At 42.8% G+C, this 16,004-nt stretch overlaps 1 protein-coding gene and 1 long non-coding RNA gene across 2 annotated transcripts in view; one reads left to right on the top strand and one right to left on the bottom strand.

Annotated features, from left to right (window-relative positions):
• LOC137240609 (uncharacterized) overlaps positions 1–16,004 on the top strand; it is a 518,840-nt gene that overhangs the window by 202,017 nt on the left and 300,819 nt on the right. The window lies entirely within an intron of this gene.
• The window catches only part of LOC137242610 (cytoplasmic dynein 2 heavy chain 1-like), a 64,368-nt gene that overhangs the window by 23,098 nt on the left and 25,266 nt on the right, over positions 1–16,004 (bottom strand). The window lies entirely within an intron of this gene.

Below are 16,004 nucleotides of genomic sequence, written 5' to 3'. Positions count from 1 at the left end.
GCCTATGTGAAGTTTGCTTTGTTTTGTTTTTGTTTTGCTCGTATCATTTTGGGGTGAATTTGTTCTATAAGGTTAGCCGGTAAATTTCGCTAAGCTGAGTTACATAGCAAAGGGTTGACAGTATGAAAGTAAGTTTTAAATGTTTGAATTACACGTTAAAAGGAAACAGTTTTGCTCAAAAATTTGGCGCGCAGCAAAAGGTGTTTAGCCCAAATGACTTTTTGTGAACGTGAGGTGATTTAGGCCGAGCTTTTCTTCCAATGTGTGTCGTACTCATTTGAACTTTTTATACGAATTGGCGTGACGGGACCCTATGTCTTATGCCGACTTCTAACGGCAGCTACAAAGGAAAAACTGAAAAGCTTTTCATGGCAGATCTACACTCGCAGTGTGCCGAGGGCCGATCTTCGGATCTTCGGTATGTTAGGCGGAAGACGCTACCACCACACTAATTGATATCAAATCTAATAAGCGGTTGCCCAAACGACGCTACTCCCTATCGTTTGACTTCTTTAATCTAATGATGGAGAAGATTATTCTAGTAGCAGGCCTTAATTGAGATTGTACATTCCATTAAACTTATTTTACTTACTTAATTGATGCTTTGCGGCCACCGTGGTGTGATGGTAGCGTGCTCCGCCTACCACGCCGTATGCCCTGGGTTCACGCCCCGGGCAAAGCAACATCAAAAATTTTAGAAATAAGATTTTTCAATTAGAAGAAAATTTTCTAAGCGGGGTCGCCCCTCGGTAGTGTTTGGCAAGCGCTCCGGGTGTATTTCTGCCATGAAAAGCTCTCAGTGAAAACTCATCTGCCTTGCAGATGCCGTTCGGAGTCGGCATAAAACATGTAGGTCCCGTCCGGCCAATTTGTAGGGAAAATCAAGAGGAGCACGACGCAAATAGGAAGAGAAGCTCGGCCTTAGATCTCTTCGGAGGTTATCGCGCCTTACATTTATTTTGGCCATAACCGTTTAGACGGTTAAGCGCCAATTAAGTAAGTAAGTAAGTAAGTAATTGATGCTTAACCATTTAAACGGTTATGGCCGTCCAACAAGGCGCACCAGTCGCTTCGTCTCTGGGTTAACTGGCGCCAATTGCTCACAACATGGGAATCTAAATCGTTTCCCACCCAGCACTTGCAGCAGAGCGGTGGCCGCGCCTTCTTCCCATGCTTGCGGCGGCGGGTTCCGATAAAAATACTTTCTTTGCCGGAGCATCATCTTTCGTTCGCACAACATGGTCTAGCCAGCGTCGTCGCCGTATTTTAATTATATGGACTATGTTGATGTCTGCATAAAGCTCTTTAAATCTTCTACGGTATTCGCCGTCACCAACGCGTAGAAGTTTGTTAATCTTTCGAAGGACTTTTTAATGATCTTAGATCAGGGTAGGTGTAGTTGCCCTGTTAGGCGAAGCTGACTTTGACAGCATGAAGCTCCATTGTGATACCACATAACAAAGTGAGTCACGACGCAAGTAATTTCGCCTAGTTCCGCAAAAAACTGGGCAATTGAGCTTAAAGTAACTCGATGATTCCACTTCATCATCCTCCATACAGCTGCAGCAGGATGAGGTTTCCCGTATATTGAAAGGTGCCGCCCAGATAGTCTTAAACATAAAATAGCTAGATGCAACCGCAAGCGAAGTCAGGCACTCCCAGAACACCCTCGATCGCACTATAGTTGAACTCAAGGCCACGATAGCCGCTTGGCTTTCCGAGTAGATGTTAAATTTCCTAACCGTAGCAGCCAACATTTCATCCACCGCATCCTTAATTGCGGCAACGCAGCATTTTTAAACGGTTCTATTTAGCTTGACTCTGTGTAGCGAGCGTTGTTTACGAATTTTGTAATTGATATTTAAGTAACTTTCCGATAAGCTACCCGATGACAATGTAATAAAAAGTAGAAAAAACTCCGCTAGGTGGCGCATGGATCGATATATTTAAAAAAATCGTGTTTTCGGTCCAATTTGGCTCATATTTGGAACACATATTACATACAGAAATGAAAATCGCATTACGAAAAAAATCCCGGTAGGTGGCGCAAGGATCGGGATATTAAAAAATCCTATTTGTGGTCCGATTTGGCTCATATTTGGAACAAATATTGCTCGTACTTATAAAGATATGAGCGGTTGACTATCAATAGACATTTGACGCGACCCACGCTTTTTTTATTTTTCTGATTAACGCCCTAGATTGATGAGGAGTGTGATTACGGGGACCTAGGTCCTAACTAAATATTTTCTAGCTTTTAGTATTATTATTACTTAATGTAAGTATTGTTTTCAATATAACCGTTTAACTTGACTTTTTTATACTCAGTTGAGCAGAGCTCACAGAGTATATTAAGTTTGATTGGATAACGGTTGGTTGTACATATATAAAGGAATCGAGATAGATATAGACTTCCATATATCAAAATAATCAGGATCCAAAAAAAATTTGATTGAGACATGTCCGTCCGTCCGTCCGTCCGTCCGTTAACACGATAACTTGAGTAAATTTTGAGGTATCTTGATGAAATTTGGTATGTAGGTTCCTGAGCACTCATCTCAGATCGCTATTTAAAATGAACGATATCGGACTATAACCACGCCCACTTTTTCGATATCGAAAATTTCGAAAAACCGAAAAAATGCGATAATTCATTGCCAAAGGCGGTTAAAGCGATGAAACTTGGTAGACGGGTTGACGTTATGACGCAGAATAGAAAATTTGTAAGATTTTGGACAATGGGCGTGGCACCGCCCACTTTTACAAGAAGGTAATTTAAAAGTTTTGCAAGCTGTAATTTGGCAGTCGTTGAAGATATCATGATGAAATTTGGCAGGAACGTTACTACTATTACTATATATGTGCTAAATAAAAATTAGCAAAATTGGATGAAGAACACGCTCACTTTTTAAAAAAAATTTTTTTTAAATTAAAATTTTAACAAAAAATTTAATATCTTTACTATGTATAAGTAAATTAAGTCAAAATTCAACTCCAGTAATGATATGATGCAACAAAATACAAAAATTAAAGAACATTTCAAAATGGGCGTGGCTCCGCCCATTTTCATTTAGTGCGTCTAGAACACTTTTAATGCCATAAGTCGAACAAAAATTTACCAATCCTTTTGAAATTTGGTAGGAGCATAGATTCTATGACGTTAACTGTTCTCTGTGAAAATGGGCGAAATCGGTGGAAGCCATGCCCAGTTTTTATACACAGTCCACCGTCTGTCCTTCCGCTCGGCCGTTAACACAATAACTTGAGCAAAAACCGATATATCTTTACTAAACTTAGCCCACGTACTTATCTGAACTCACTTTATCTTGGTATAAAAAATGGCCGAAATCCGACTATAACCACGCCCACTTTATCGATATCGAAAATTACGAAAAATTAAAAAAATGCCATAATTCTATACCAAATACGAAAAAAGGGATGAAACAGGGTAACTCGATTGGTTTATTGACGCAAAATATAACTTTGGAAAAAACTTTGTAAAATGGGTGTGACACCTACCATATTAAGTAGAAGAAAATGAAAAAGTTCTACAAGGCGAAATCAACAGCCCTTGGAATCTTGGCAGGAATACTGTTAGTGTTATTGAATATATAAATAAATTAGCAGTACCCGACAGATGATTTTCTGGATCACCTGATCCACATTTGGTCGATATCGCGAGAACGCCTTCACATATACATCTAAGGGCCACTCGCTTTTAAAACCCTCATTAATACCTTTAATTTGATATCCATATCGTACAAACACATTCTAGAGTCAACCCTGGCCCACCCTAATGGCGATATCTCGAAAAGGCGTGCACCTATAGACCTAATGCCCACTCCCTCTTAAAATGCTCAGGAACACCTTTAGTTTGATACCCATATAGTAAAAACATTCTAGATTCACCCCTGGCCCACCCTAATGGCGATATCTCGAAAAGGCGTCCACCTATAGACCTAATGTCCACTCCCTCTTAAAATGCTCAGTAACACCTTTCCTTTGATACCCATATCGTACAAACATTCTAGAGTCACCCCTGGCCCACCCTAATGGCGATATCTCGAAAAGGCGTCCACCTATAGACCTAATGCCCACTCCCTCTTAAAATGCTCAGTAACACCTTTCGTTTGATACCCATATCGTACAAACATTCTAGAGTCACCCCTGGCCCACCCTAATGGCGATATCTCGAAAAGGCGTCCACCTATAGACCTAATGCCCACTCCCTCTTAAAATGCTCAGTAACACCTTTCGTTTGACACCCATATCGTACAAACATTCTAGAGTCACCCTTGGTCAACCTTTATGGCGATATCTCGAAAAGGCGTCCACCTATAGAACTGAGGATTACTCCCTTTTAAAATACTCATTACCACCTTTCATTTGATACCCATATCGTACAAACACATTCCAGAGTCACCCCTGGCCCACCCTAATGGCGATATCTCGAAAAGGCGTCCACCTATGGACCTAATGCCCACTCCCTCTTAAAATGCTCAGTAACACCTTTCGTTTGATACCCATATCGTACAAACACATTCTCGAGTCACCCCTGGCCCACCCTAATGGCGACATTTCGAAAAGGCGTCCACCTATAGACCTAATGCCCACTCCCTCTTAAAACGCTCAGTAACACCTTTCATTTGATTCCCATATCGTACAACTAGAGACACCCCTGGTCCACCTTTATGGCGATATCTCGAAACGGCGTCCACCTAGGGAACTAAGGATCACTCCTTTTCAAAATACTCATTAACAGCTTTCATTTGATACCCATATCGTACAAACATATTCTAGAGTCACCCCTGGTCCACCTTTATGGGGATTTCTCGAAAAGGCGTTCACCTATAGAACTAAAGCCCATTCCCTTTTAAAATACTCATTATCACCTTTCATTTGATACCCATATCGTACAAACACATTCTAGAGTCAGCCCTGGTCCACCTTTATGGCGATATCCCTAAATGGCGTCCATCCATAGAACTATGGCCTACTCTCTCTTAAAATACTCTTTAATACCTTCCATTTGATACACATGTCATACAACCACATTCCAGGGTTACCCTAGGTTCATTTTCCTACATGGTGATTTTCCTTATTTTGTCTCCATAGCTCTCAACTGAGTATGTAATGTTCGGTTACACCCGAACTTAGCCTTCCTTACTTGTTTATAATCAGTTGAGGAGAGCTCAGAGAGTATATTAAGTTTGATTGGATAACGGTTGGTTGTACATATATAAAGGAATCGAGATAGATATAGATTTCCATATATCAAAATAATCAGGATCGAAAAAAAATTTGATTGAGCCATGTCCGTCCGTCCGTCCGTCCGTTAACACGATAACTTGAGTAAATTTTGAGGTATCTTGATGAAATTTGGTACGTAGGTTCCTGAGCACTCATCTCAGATCGCTATTTAAAATGAACGATATCGGACTATAACCACGCCCACTTTTTCGATATCGAAAATTTCGAAAAACCGAAAAAGTGCGATAATTCATTACCAAAGACAGATAAAGCGACGAAACTTGGTAGATGAGTTGAACTTGTGACGCAAAATAGAAAATTAGTAAAATTTTGGACAATGGGCGTGGCACCGCCCACTTTTAAAAGAAGGTAATTTAAAACTTTTGCAAGCTGTAATTTGTCAGTCGTTGAAGATATCACGATGAAATTTGGCAGGGACGTTACTCCTATTACTATATGTACGCCTAATAAAAATTAGCAAAATCGTAGAAGGACCACGCCCACTTTTAAAAAAAAATTTTTTTTTTAAGTAAAATTTTAACAAAAAATTTAATATCTTTACAGTATATAAGTAAATTATGTCAACATTCAACTCCAGTAATGATATGGTGCAACAAAATACAAAAATAAAAGAAAATTTCTAAATGGGCGTGGCTCGGCTCTTTTTCATTTAATTCGTCTAGAATACTTTTAAAGCCATAAGTCGAACAAACATTTACCATTCCGTGTGAAATTTGGTAGGTGCATAGATTCTACGACGATAACTGTTTTCTGTGAAAACGGGCGAAATCGGTTGATGCCACGCCCAGTTTTTATACACAGTCGTTCGTATGTCCTTCCGCATGGCCGTTAACACGATAACTTGAGCAAAAATCGACATATCTTTAATGAACTTAGTTCACGTACTTACTTGAACTCACTTTATTTTGGTGTGAAAAATGAACGAAATGCGACTATGACCACGCCCACTTTTTCGATATCGAAAATTACGAAAAATGAAAAAATGCCATAATTCTATACCAAATACGAAAAAAGGGATGGAACATGGTGAGGTAATTGGATTGGTTTATTGACGCGAAATATAACTTTAGAAAAAACTTTATAAAATGGTTATGACACCTACCATATTAAGTAGAAGAAAATGAAAAAGTTCTTCAGGGCGAAATAAAAAACCCTTAAAATCTTGGCAGGTATTACATATATAAATAAATTAGCGGTATCCAACAGATGATGTTCTGGGTCACCCTGGTCCACATTTTGGTCGATAATCTGGAAAACGCCTTCACATATACAACTACCACCACTCCCTTTTAAAACTCTCATTACCCTCACTAAGGTAGGAACCTTGTCGTTGGTGTGAGGGCTTAGCCGAACTCCATAGCGCCCGACTATGAGGCGGAGCTGTTTAGGACTGACATCTACGCCGTTTCGCCTCATAGGAGGGCGGCGGGATGTCGGTGACCAAGAACTGCCAACCCCCTAATCCAGGGTGTTATGCGGACCGTGCCTATTGGACGATTTGCAGCCAGGGGATAAATTCGGCTGTATTCGAACGGAGCCTTCCCGATACCGGGCCATCTCGGGAAGTATTTATGGCCTTACCGCAGTAAGGGGCGCTGCTGTGGCGGACGGTTCTTTCCCCGTATATAATACTGGACCGCTGAGCCCGCCTTGTCGGGCAGGTGGTCGTACGACCAAGATGAACAACTCATTACCTGAATGTAATAAGGAGGATGTAAAGAGGAGGACTGAGTCGCAATCCAAGGACGACAAATACGAATTAAGCGATGCGTCGGACTCGGGGAGCGAGAGTAGTGCTGATTCAATGAACTCCGTGTTGGAGAAGCACACAAATGAAAACGGAGTAGAAGAGTGGAGAAGGGTACAGAGCAGAGGAAGTAAAAGAGCTCTCTCGCAGTACCGTGCAGCACTAAGAATTGTACAACGCTTGGGAGCAGTGGTCGACCCAACAGAAGTGGAGATCGAGCGCTTGGAATGGGCCCATGAAGCGGTAGAAGTAGGTCGAAGGCAGTTCAAAAGGTTTGCTGCGAGAAACCCTCGGTTCTGCAACCGGTACGAGGAGGAAGAAGCGTCGAATGGCAGAATGAAGAGGCAACGTTCGGCAGAAGGCGACAAGCCTGTTTTCAAGAGGCAGAAAGGACCCAGTCCTAGAGCCGCGAGGCAGGGCAGTCGCATAGACAAGACAAGTAGGCCCAAAGCTGTAGACAGATGGGTTCCAATAGCGAGGTAGCAACTACCTCGAAAGCTGCCAGTCAGAGGGAAGTTCCAACTACGGAAGTAGGAGATAAGCCAAAGGGAGATAACGCTAAGACTCCGGCTTTCTCGGAGGTTCCAAAGGGAGATAACACTAAGACTCCTGCTTTTCCCGAGAAGATGAGTGATGTGGCAAAGCAGTCACTGACTGTGGCGCTGGTTGATCGTAGCAGTCCGTTCGGACAAATGACTACTGAAAGGTGGAGATCTGTGGAAAGGGAGCTTATTAGCTTAATGCTTAAGATGATGCGGGAACAACCAAGTAAGCCCCTTCCAACCTTTGATTCGGGGGGATGGTATAATGGTGTGAAGATGATAGCGTGCGACAACATCGCGAGCTTGCGGTGGCTGGAGAAAGTCGTTCCAAACCTCCAAAGGCAAGGCACGAACGCGCGGTTTGAGGTGGTGGATAAAGCGCAAATCCCCACGGTACCAAAAGTTAAGGTATGGATACCATGCGTGATGAAGTCGGAGGATACACTGCGACTTCTGCAGAAACAGAATCCGAACATACCGACACAGGATTGGAAGGTACTTACTGTATCTCGGCCTACCGAGGATGGTCAGTTCTACATCTTCCAAATAAACAAGCAGGCGGAGGATATTTTGTACACGCAGTTTGGCAAAATGTCCTTTGGCACTGGCAAAATTTACATGCGACTCAGGAAAAGAAGTCCCGAGGATAAAAATCCTAACACGCTGGAAGTGGGCGAAGTCGAAAAGGACCTCAGAAGCCTAAGGACGTCACCACAAACGTGCTAGAAGAGGACCAACCGCTAAATGGTGCTGTGACTCGCACAGAGGAACACACGGCACAACATTCACGAGGGGCTGAAGGGGGCCTCGAATACTCTAAACCAAAAGGGCAAGAGGAGGACGACGACGTCAAGACGAAGGTGCTGGAGGGGGACAAACAGCCCAATGGTGCTGCGAGTCCTACAGATAAACCTCCAACACAGTAAAGTGGCGTCGAGCGAACTCCTCCTAACCCTTGAGGAGGGTTCGTTTGACGTGGCGCTGATCCAGGAGCCGTGGCTCTCATCGGGAGGAAAGGTTTCTGGACTTAGCGCGCGCGGGTTTGGCGTTTACTACGCACAAATGGAAGGACGGGTGCGAGCTGTAGTAATGGTAAGGAAACAGCTGCATTCATATATGCTGCCTAATTACACCACCGAGGATCTCGTAGCGGTGGCCGTTGAGCAAAAGAATAAGCAGGCATTTATCCTGGCGTCCTGCTACATGGCACATGCTGCGGAGGTTCCACCGATGGAGTGCAAAAGGCTAGTACAGGAGGAAGGGCGCAAAGGGCGGTTGGTCATAGGCGCAGATGCAAATGCGCACCACAATGCGTGGGGAGGAGCAGATACGAACGAGAGAGGCGAATCTCTGTTTTGTTACATCCTGCAAACCAATTTGCAGATAGCCAACAGGGGAAATGTTCCTACATACATTGGTCCAACATCCAGCAATGTTCTGGATATTACATTGAGCTCCGAGCGTGATATATCAAGGTATGATTGGATGGTTCTCGATAGATCATCCTTCTCCGACCATGCGTATATAAGCTTCAGCATCCCACTAAAGAGGGTAGAGAAGGGAGGAACCTTTAGAAACCCTAGGGCAACGAATTGGACTAAATTCCAGAAACATGTAGAAACGAAACTGGGATAACCCAAAGAGGTTGCTAATGTAGAGGAACTGGAGGAGTCGAATGAATTCCTAACAAGGACGCTTATGACTGCGTATAACAAAGCTTGCCCTCTAAGAAGATTCAGAGGAAAAGCAAAGCCGCCATGGTGGAGCAATGAGCTGAGTCTTCTAAGAAGACAGGTAAAAGAAATGTTTAAACTCGCAAAGACCGCGGAAAGCGAAGCGTGTCGGGACGAGTACAGGGACCTACTGAGGATCTACAAGCGTGAAATTACCAGGGCGAAGAGAAACTCATGGAAAAGTTTCTGTACGGACATAGAGTGCTCCAGTGAAACAGCACGGTTGAAAAAATTCCTAGCAAAGGGAAACATAGTCCAGGGACTAATAAAGAAAGAGAACGGGGAATGGTCACGTGATAGTGAGGAATCCCTTGAGGTGCTTCTCGATACACATTTCCCATCGGGAGACGGTTTAGAAGAACCAGCAGACATCACTCACGCTTCGATCACGGAGCTAGTGGTGCCGGGCTTGGTGACCGATACCAAGATCGAGTGGGCAGTGAAGACGTTTTCTAAGTTTAAATCGCCGGGCCCAGATGGTATATTCCCGGCCATGCTACAAGTCTCAAGTAGGGCGGTCGTGGAATGGCTTAAAATAATATTCGATGGGTGCATAAGACTGAATCATGTACCGCACTCTTGGAGAACTGCTCGTGTAGCTTTTCTACCAAAGGCGGGGAAGATCGGTCACGTGTATCCCAAAGACTATAGACCCATTAGCTTAACATCATTTCTGCTCAAAACCTTTGAGAGGCTGATAGATGTGTACATAAAGTCCAACGTGTATGAAAAGCTGCTCTCCACAACACAGCATGCGTACACCAAAGGCAAGTCGGTAGACACCGCATTGCATAGGGTGGTAATAAGCATAGAGAAATCCCTGGAATATAAGGAGTATGCTCTAGGAGTCTTCTTGGACATTGCCGGGGCTTTCAATAATGTTGCAAAATGGGCGATTATGGATGGTCTTAATTACATTAAAGTACATCCTGCCTTAATCAGATGGATCGGCTGCATGTTAAATTGCAGAAAGATTACATCACAATGGGGATTGTACGAGGCCACGAAATCAGTGGACAGGGGCACGCCGCAGGGAGGGGTGCTATCACCTCTGCTGTGGACACTGGTCATCAACCAACTGCTCAGGCAATTCGATGAGGGACCCGTAAAACTTACGGCTTACGCAGATGACGTTGCAATTGTCATAAGTGGAAAATGCCTTCCAACGATTAGTTCTTTGATGGATCGGGCGCTTCGGGATATTCATACCTGGGCATCTAATGTCGGGCTGAAAGTCAATGCGGAGAAGACGGATATGGTCTTGTTTACAAAGAGGTACAAGGTCCCAAATTGGGCCAGGCCTAAGTTAGGAGCGGTGACCTTACAGGAGAAACCTTGCACAAAATATCTAGGAATCATCCTAGACAGTAAGCTGTCATGGAAGCTCAACGTGGAGGAGAGGGTCAAGAAGGCCTCAACGGCACTCTATGCATGTAAAAGAATGCTGGGGTGTACGTGGGGCCTATCGCCCTCTCTTTCTCATTGGGTTTTTACAGCGATTGTAAGCCCTATTCTATACTATGGAGTTCTTGTTTGGTGGAAAGCCACACAAAAAACAACATACCTCAAAAAATTAGAGGGGGTATGCAGACTATCGATGCTTTGCATTACGGGAGCCCTGAAAACAACCCCGACGGCTGCACTGTATGCCATTCTGCACATTCCACCTGTAGACCTGGTAGCAAAGAACAGAGCGTTAACGACCGCAACCAGGCTCGATGCTTCGGGGCAGCTTGAGCGCCGACCATATGGCCATAGTAGTATAGCGTCCTCAGTCACAAGACGAACAGACTACATGATTCCCTACCTGCACTTTGAGGGAGATCTTAAGGCCACAATAGAGGTGGACGGTTGGCGCAAGGGTGCGCAAATGGCGGACGAGGCGATACATGTGTACACCGATGGTTCCAAAATAGTGGAAGGAGTAGGGTCTGCGGTATACTGCGATTAAGCAGATCCTACAGGCTGCCGGATTACTGTAGCGTTTTCCAAGCGGAAATATTAGCCGTAACCAAAGCAGTAGAAACCCTGGAAGAGAATAGCTTAAGCTGCAACCGTGTTAATTTTTATATTGACAGTCAAGCAGCAATTAAGGAAATAATCTCGCATAGCACAGCATCTAAATGCGTTTTAGAGTGTAAGCAGTCTCTGGAGAGAATCGGGACAGGGAGAAGCATACATCTATATTGGGTCCCAGGGCAAATGGGAATAGATGGGAATGAAAAAGCGGACGAATTAGCTAAAAAGGGCGCATCCCTTGAAGCTTGCTCCGTAGACGTCCCAATTAGATTGGGCGAGATTAAGCGAAGGCGAGAGGTGCACATGATCGACCAAGCAGAAAAGGCGTGGGTTCAAGCGCGGGGCTGTAAAGTGTCGAAGATTATGTGTAGGTCTTACAACCTTAGACTAACACAGTTGCTTCTATCATTAAAAAGAGAGGACTGTAGACTCATGACGGGTATTCTGACTGGACACTGCCTTCTGGCGTCACATGCCTTTAAATTAGGCTTGGTCAGTGATAGCAGGTGTAGGAAGTGCGGGTTGGAGGAGGAAACGATCGAGCACGTTCTGTGCTCGTGCCCTGCACTTGCCAGGTTAAGACTCCAGCTATTAGGAGTGATACAGCTGTCAGATCTAGAAGCAGCGAGTGGCTTAAGTCCTAGGAAGCTTCTAGTATTTGCCAAGAGGACGGAGTTATTTTATAACATAGGTCCTGGTTTTTGATAGGGTTTTTCAGTTTGGTCGTTAAAACAAACTTCTGGTAACACTACGGACTCAATCAGTCTATGTGAGGTCCTCATGGACCGGCCAGTTCAACCTACCTACCTTTAATTTGATACCCATATCGTACAAACACATTCTAGAGTCACCCCTGGTCCACCTTTATGGCGATATTTCGAAACGGCGTCCACCTATAGAACTAAGGCCCACTCTCTTTTAAAATACTCATTAACACCTTTCGTTTGATGCCCATATTGTACAAACAAATTCTAGGGTCACCCCTGGTCCACCTTTATGGCGATATCTCGAAACGGCGTCCACCTATGGAACTAAGGATTACTCCCTTTTAAAATACTCATTAACACATTTCTTTTGATACCCATATTGTACAAACAAAATCTAGGGTCACCCATGGTCCACCTTTATGGCGATATCTCGAAAAGGCGACCACCTATATAACAACCACCACTCCCTTTTAAAACCCTCATTAATACCTTTAATTTGATGCCCGTATCGTAAAAACACATTCTAGAGTCACCCCTGGTCCACCTTTATGGCGATATTTCGAAACGGCGTCCACCTATAGAACTAAGGCCCACTCCCTTTTAAAATACTCATTAACACCATTCGTTTGATGCCCATATTGTACAAACAAATTCTAAGGTCACCCCTGGTCCACCTTTGTGGCGATATCTCGAAACGGCGTCCACCTATGGAACTAAGGATTACTCCCTTATATTATACTCATTAACACCTTTCTTTTGATACCCATATTGTACAAACAAATTCTAGGGTCACCCCTGGTCCATCTTTATGGCGATATCTCGAAACGGCGTCCACCTATGGAACTAAGGATTACTCCCTTTTAAAATACTCATTAACACCTTTCTTTTGATACCCATATTATACAAACAAATTCTAGGGTCACCCCTGGTCCACCTTTGTGGCGATATCTCGAAACGGCGTCCACCTATGGAACTAAGGATTACTCCGTTATATAATACTCATTAACACCTTTCTTTTGATACCCATATTGTACAAACAAATTCTAGGGTGACCCCTGGTCCACCTTTATGGCGATATCTCGAAACGGCGTCCACCTATGGAACTAAGGATTACTCCCTTTTAAAATACTCATTAACACCTTTCTTTTGATACCCATATTATACAAACAAATTCTAGGGTCACCCCTGGTCCACCTTTGTGGCGATATCTCGAAACGGCGTCCACCTATGGAACTAAGGAATACTCCCTTATATAATACTCATTAACACCTTTCTTTTGATACCCATATTGTACAAACAAATTCTAGGGTCATCCCTGGTCCACCTTTATGGCGATATTTCGAAACGGCGTCCACCTATAGAACTAAGGCCCACTCCCTTTTAAAATACTCATTAACACCTTTCGTTTGATGCCCATATTGTACAAACAAATTCTAGGGTCACCCCTGGTCCACCTTTGTGGCGATATCTCGAAACGGCGTCTACCTATGGAACTAAGGATTACTCCCTTATATAATACTCATTAACACCTTTCTTTTGATACCCATATTATACAAACAAATTCTAGGGTCACCCCTGGTCCACCTTTATGGCGATATCTCGAAACGGCGTCCACCTATGGAACTAAGGATTACTCCCTTTTAAAATAATCATTAACACCTTTCATTTGATACCCATATCGTACAAACAAATTCTAGAGTCAACCCTGATCCTCCTTTATGGCGATATCCCTAAATGGCGTCCACCTATAGAACTATGGCCCACTCCTTCATAAAATACTCTTTAATGCCTTTCATTTCATTTCTTTCACAAATGTCATACAAACACATTCCAGGGTTTCCCTCCGTTCATTTTCCTACATTATGTTGTCACCATAGCTCTCAACTGAGTATGTAATGTTCGGTTACACCCGAACTTAACCTTCCTTACTTGTTTTTAATTATTTTATTTCTTTTTATCACTTCACTTAAGCAGTGAACTATTTTTGTAAATATAAATGCTGTTGAAATGGCCTGACAAATTTTTTTGACAGAGAATTAAACAAAAGAAAAAAATCAAAAAAAAAAAAAAAAGCAGCAAACTAGCTCCGGGTGTGGGCTGCATGCATCCATTATCGCTATTATGTATTTCCTAATAAATGTATTCCCAAAAATGCAAGATTTAATTGTCAAATGCGCGAGAAATTTGGCAAATTCAAGTTTCGATTGTAAGCTTTCAATTTCAATTTATTAAAACAAACTTGCTTCCACACGCTAACATTTGACATTGTTTCCATTTAAAACACTTTCAACCACAATTGTGGCAACAACTGTGGCAAAGAGCCAATTTCTTAGCCAAGACTATTGTTATAAAATCCATATTTATTTTTAGAAATTTCTTTCTATGAAGTCTCATCACTTATTTGTAACATATTTTTTGACCAAGCTTCTGTGGTTTTGGGTTGTTTGCAGTTGATATGCAACTTATGGATCCTAGTTCGTGATAAAATCAATAAACAACAACATCAGAACTAAAACAAAATCTTGATAACGAATTGCGACTTCGCGGTTGCCGATGTCGAACGTGCCAATTTTGCGCATATATAAGAGTCCAAGATAATCTCTAAATGCCTAATAGGCAGATACGACACCTGTTGATAAGCCTGGATATGTACACATGTACATAAAAGCAAAGAGGCTAAGCCCCTAAAAGCAGACAAGAATTTTGTTGTTGATTTGGTTGTAATTATGCACAGTGGCTTAGGCTGAACCGGCAAGTGGAGAAAGCCTAATATCGCGTCAAATTTGAATATGTTTTGTAGCTAATCAAAAAACTAAGAGGCTGAGCAAGGTTGGTAATTATGACTTGAAACCAATTTAAAAAAATTTAAATACAAAAAAAATTACAAAAAATACCCAGATTTAAGAGAAATTCAGTATCGCTATTTAACAAAAAGCGAGTCTTACAAATAACAAGAAGGAGCTCCGATGCGGGGGAGATAGAAAAGACCCCCAAGGCCCTGAAATCAGCAGCAAAAATTCATTCCGTGAGCACAGTGACGGAAAATTTGGATATATATCTCTATAGAGATAAACTTCTCAAAGACGCTGCGAGTGTTAGAGCTAAACCTCTAACACAGTAAAGTGGCGTCGAGCGAGTTTCTTCTGACTCTTGAACGTTAGTTTGACGTGGAGCTGCTACAGGAGTCATGGAATTCGTCTAGAGGAAATGTTTCTGGATTAAGTGCGCGCGGACTCAACGTTTATTACACAAAGACGGAAAGCATGGTTAAAAAAATTATATACTCGGGTATGCTATCTAATTTCAGCACTTAAGACCTAGCGGTGGTCGCAGTAGAGGGAGAAAAAGAGCTGTCCCTTATCCTAACATTCGGCTTATTTGACATACAACGTGGAAGTCCCACCAGAAGAGTTCGAAAGACTGATGAATCAGGAAGGATGTAGAGGACGGATGGTCGTAGGTGCAGATACGAATGCTCATCACAGCGTATGGGTAGAGAACTATATTAACAAACGGGGCAAGTCCTTTTTTTTTGTTACATACTACAGAGTAGTCTACAGGTGGCTAGCAGTGGTAGCGTTTCTACATATATTGGGCCAATGTCAAGTAATATGCTTTTGATATCACATTGAGCTCTGAGCATGATATATCAGCCTATGAATGGAGAGTCTTTGAAAGGCTATTATTCTTACAATGTACTTCATCAAAAAGTATCCGGGAACGCAGGATAGCATTGGAAAGATTTTGATCAGGATTGACAATACATATGTACTGAGTTCCCGTTCATAAAGGGATGTAAGATGACGAAAAAGCCGATAAGTAGACAAAGGAGATTACTGTACTCATTGAATCGACGGTAGACGCCCAAATCCACTTGGGAAGAACCAATAGGAGTTGCATACGATGAAACAATTAGGGGAGGCGTTGATAGAAGCGCGCGGCTGCAAAATTTCCAAGATCATGTCCAACTCCTACGATATTAGAC

This window comes from Eurosta solidaginis, chromosome 2 (assembly GCF_040869045.1).
Source record: "Eurosta solidaginis isolate ZX-2024a chromosome 2, ASM4086904v1, whole genome shotgun sequence".
Classification (NCBI taxonomy): domain Eukaryota; kingdom Metazoa; phylum Arthropoda; class Insecta; order Diptera; family Tephritidae; genus Eurosta; species Eurosta solidaginis.
This window is presented reverse-complemented; position numbering and strand designations above follow the sequence as displayed.